This window comes from Elephantulus edwardii, unplaced genomic scaffold (assembly GCF_000299155.1).
Source record: "Elephantulus edwardii isolate Elephantulus edwardi_28Jun2011 unplaced genomic scaffold, EleEdw1.0 scaffold00226, whole genome shotgun sequence".
NCBI classification, from domain to species: domain Eukaryota; kingdom Metazoa; phylum Chordata; class Mammalia; order Macroscelidea; family Macroscelididae; genus Elephantulus; species Elephantulus edwardii.
Genome location: NW_006399976.1, coordinates 1574562 through 1579404, shown reverse-complemented (window position 1 = coordinate 1579404; position 4843 = coordinate 1574562). Strand labels below are relative to the sequence as shown.

Genomic DNA, 4843 nt, shown 5'->3' with positions numbered 1-4843 from the left:
GGGGGGAGAGAGAGAGAGAATCTGGGCGGGCACCGGCTCTCAGCCCTGCCCACCCACCCGGCCTCCTGGACTGCATCCCAGCAGCGATCCTGATCCAGATCCAGGCTGGAGGAGGATGGCAGTAACAGTAGCAGGAGGAAACAGTGAAAGCAGCTCTGGGATAAATCAGGTCTTTACAACTTTACCAGGCCACATACAGAATTCAGTCCTTTCAAGACCAGGCAGTCAGGTCATGTCCACCAGGCCCTGAGCCTGGGCAAAGCCTAGCACAGCTGTGTCAACACCAAAATGTCACAGGTGAAATCTCAGTTCAAAACATCCATCTTCCAAGGCAGGCCTGGTGTCCCCATGTCACTGGGGAGCAGGCAGAGGCAGGGTCTGACACGGGCTCGCACAGCAGTTGCTGACAATTCACAGCAACAGTCCAGGCTGCAGACTCTTCACAGTGGGCTCTGATAGCACCTTGTGGAGGTGGGGCATCACCTCACCACTGCTGTCTCCCACTATTCTTTCTAGATACACAGCATGGAAGAAGAAAACCTACAAACTAAGACTCATCAGGTGCACATTCTCTGGGGAGGGTTCAGGAAGGAGGCCCCACTGCCACCAGCACCATGCTACTCCTCCTCCATCTTGGCCTCTGCACTACAGCCCTGTCGGCTGCCCACCGCTCTTTGAGGGCTGATGAGAAGCCACCTCCTTGAGCTTTCAGACCATCTGTAGCCTGGGTTCCCCAGGGTAGCATCCCACACCTGCCCTCCTTGTCCTATGGCCCAGAACCTCTGCTCTCATCACAAGCACAAAGTGTACAAATCAACCCAAAGCACTGATTAATCTCTGAGCAGTCAGTCCCTTAACCACCCACACCCCCTACGAGGCTGCTGACAAGTCAAGGTCAGGGGAGCCTGCACCGTGTCCCCACCCACAGGCACCCGCAGTAGGAAGGGACAGCTCCATAGAGAGGAGACACAGCAGGCAGACGGCAGCAAGCACTTCACCTGCCACCAATGCCTTAGGTCTGGGACATGCTGTCTCAATAACAAGCAAGACGAGCTCAGCTATGACATTTCTGAATACAAATCTGAATTGCTATAGCAAAATAACCGAAACAGTAAATAAAAGATATAGCGCAAGTAAGAAAACAACTGATTTTCAGTCCCTGGTTCCACTGGGGTAGGCATACTCTGGGTACATCTGCTGGAGACCTCTCTTCTTAAAATAGCACTGGTGGCCTAATGGGTAACAAGTTGTGCTGCCAAGCCAAAGACAAGCAGTTTGAATCCACCAGCTGCTCTGTGGGAGAATAATGGCCAATCTCCTCCCATGTGATGTACAGCTTCTGAAAATCTACTATGCACTGGTTCTGACTCTCCGACAATGACTTGGGGTTATTCTTTTTCCCTTGTCTTAAGCAATGTGACCTGAGAAATCTCACCTCTGTGAACCTGACTGTCATTTTGGAGTAGCCACCAAAAGGATGCACAGCTACCAAACCCAAACCAAACAATGTCAGCCTGACAATGGGACAAGGACACCTCAGGTTGTTTCCTGGCAACCTTTTTCAATTAAAGGAACACCCAGCACTGCCCCCGTTCCCTCAGCCCATAGCTCATGGAAGGGTGCATGGTAAAGAGGTCCAAGTTCCAGTACCTACAATAAATGGGGCAGGAGCTGGAGCCACACTTGTCCATGTGGGGAGCGGGTGAGGGGAACACAGAAGGAGAGGAACACAAGGAAGAATGCTGAGGCCAAGGCAGAGGAACCAGCCCACAAAGGCTGAGCTGGACAAGTGCAAAGCTTCCAGAGGGCTGATCAAGACTAGCCATGGAGCACACTGGATGAGATGATTTGAGGGGAGCATGCAAGAGTGTCCCTGGGGTACCTCGGGGGTCCACTTAAGGGCACCAGGTAGTAAGCTGAATTGCAGTCACCACTATCCCAGAGGCACATCTGAGATTCCAGACTCAGCTCTACACCAAAACCTATCCATTTCTATTCCTAGTCTCTCTACATAGGACTTGGGGCTCAAAGGAAGAAGAAGGCTGAGGGGCTGAGAAGAGTCCTTTGCCTGCAGCCAAGTCTCACCATGCAGGGCTCTGAGGGCTGGAGTCAGTGCACGCAGAGCACATGTCAGGTCAGTGAGAACTGAATGAGTAAGACTGGGATGATGTGAATTCTGCTCCACCCGCTGGTTCTGGGCCTAGTCAGCCACCTGGTGCTACACTACAGCCCTCCTCACATCTGCAAGGCAGGACATCTGTGAAGGCCATGGGTCCCTCATGCTTGGATAAGAAAAGCACAAGTGAATTAGGGGAAAGAAACACGGATCTCTCAAAGGGGAAGAGATGTAAGAAAACTGAGTGATCTAGAGTCTGCTTTCACTGGAGAAGGGACAGGAAATCCCACAGCTGCCCAGACCCTTGAAGGCCAAGCAGGAGGGCCCCCAACACCCACACACACCAGGTGCAAACTGTCCAAATGCATCTCCTGCTCCCAAGGCCAGGAACAGTGTCCTTGAGCCTCAGCAAGATGGGGGCAAAAGAGCTAAAGGGAAATCTTGGGGATAAGTGAGCCTGCAAACGAATCCTGGAGGTAGTGGCTGGGAGAGGGAAAGGTCCCAGGAGGAGTCCTGAAATGGGAAGTTCCAGGGACATGCTGCTGGTATCCTCACTATGTGCTGCCCTTAACACGCACTTTCACTTGTGTCTTCTCAGCAGTGCCCAATTACGAAGCTGACACTCTGTACTGCTTTTTGCAAACCCAATGAACCTACTGTCCTTCCTCCCTCATTACACTGTGTATTCCCGTTTGCACATATGCACTTCACACCTGAATAAGCATTCCCTCACCTCACTCATACACTGCGTACGTTCTAGTTAGTGCACTCCACACCTCTGTGTGCACATTCTTCTTCACATGTTACTCAATCTCCTTGCACATTCTACACCTCTGTGCATACACACTACAAGTCTCCCCCACACATTCTCTCTCTCACCAGTGTGCATTCCACATCTGAGCACCAGACATCCTCTGTTCACATTCTTCCAGAGCTCCCCAACATTGTATCTCTACGTTCACTTCCGCACACTGCACATCTGTGCATGTAACACTGCCACACCTCTGAGTGTGCACACTCCTCAGTGGCCATTTCCACAGCTTCCTGAAAGCACGTCTGACCTCCGCAGGTATATATCCCCCTCAGTGGACATTCCCCACCTTCATGCATACACATCTCCTCTTATACACACTTCCATACCTCCATAAGCTCCATGTAACTTCTCATACTTCATAGCTTTGCTCACCCAAAATGGGAGCCGGCAGAGAAGTGGCACTGGAGCACCAATGTAGTGGCTAGCTCCACAGAGTGACTGCTTTGTCATTTCTCTGTCAGAAGAACCCAGAGTCCACATACTGATGTTCACATTGGCTGGTGCACTTTGGAGACTACACTGTTGGGGCTCCTCCCGAGCATTCAAGCTGCATTCTACAGGCCAGGAAGTGGTGGTACCCTGTCTGGTTCCCAAGAATGGAAGCTCCTCAGTATGCGCTCAGTGGTCCTTCCTGACTCAGTGCTAGCTGAGCAGGTGTGCCAGCCAGGGAGGCACAGAAAACAGATGGGGCCAGGTCCTCATAGGGCTTACATGCAGAAATGGGGTGTACTTAACTAGGGCCTTGCATGTTTATGCAGGGATTACAACCACATCTTTCTTGAGCAATGAGGGGAGACAGACAACATGTGAGTGAACTGTATTATGATCATTAGTACTAATGGTTATGATGAAGACAAACAGAGTGATTTGTTAAGAGTAGGGCTTCCCCCCACCCCGACCCCAAACAATAGACCAGGAGTGTCACCTCAGTCCCATGAGGCCAGAGAACCTGGGGCAGCTGGCTTATCCAAGCAGCCTAGAGCATGACTGAGATGCCCTACCAAAAGGAGAATGGCCCAACAGCCAGCCACGTAGGCACAGGTGACAACTTAGACAGGAGTCTGTGGCACTACTGGGGAAATCCTGGGCCCAGATCACCATCATGGTACCCCAACACTTATTGCTTCAGCAACATCCAAGCCAGTGGTACTGCAACTGACAGCGACCAAAAATCTGGGAAGACAGCTGTTAAATAAAGTCATTATTAAAAATTAAGTGGAAACAAAAAAGGGGGAACTGCCGGAGCTGCAGGTGCTGACGTGTCAGGAAGCATGAATGGCAATGGCAATTGTGGCAAAAATTGATTAGAGAGTTAGAGTTAAGTATAGACCAATAGGAATAAGTAAGTATGGACCAATAGGAATAAGTAGTTATAGACCAATAGGAATAAGTAGTTATAGACCAATAGGAATAAGTAGTTATAGACCAATAGGAATAAGTAGTTATAGGCCAATAGGAATAGGAAGTTATAGACCAATAGGAATAGATAGTTATAAACCAATAGGAATAGATAGTTATAGGCCAATAGAAATTAAGCATAGAAGCTATTTAGGTAAAGGGTATATAAGGGGCTGGGAGGAGGAAGGGGGCGAGCGCAGCCGCCATTTTTAACACAATAAAGAAGCTTTCAAACTGCAAAAAAAAAAAATTAAGTGGCATAAATCAGAATTTAGAAGTGAGGATGGTGAGACTGACTTTGGGCAAGTTATCAAGACAGGACCCTCACCAAAGCCAGGAAAAGACACCACCAAAATAGAAAACTATAGGCCAATATCTCTCATGAAAATGGATGCAAAAATCCTGAATAAAATACTGGCAAATAGAATCCAACGATACATAAAAAAAATAATTCACCATGACCAAGTGGGATTCATAACAGGTATGCAAGGATGGTTCAACATAAGGAAAACAAT

The 4843-nt window shown here is 49.2% G+C and overlaps 1 protein-coding gene across 1 annotated transcript in view; it reads right to left on the bottom strand.

Annotated features, from left to right (window-relative positions):
* The window catches only part of MED26 (mediator complex subunit 26), a 59631-nt gene that overhangs the window by 19499 nt on the left and 35289 nt on the right, over window positions 1–4843 (bottom strand). The window lies entirely within an intron of this gene.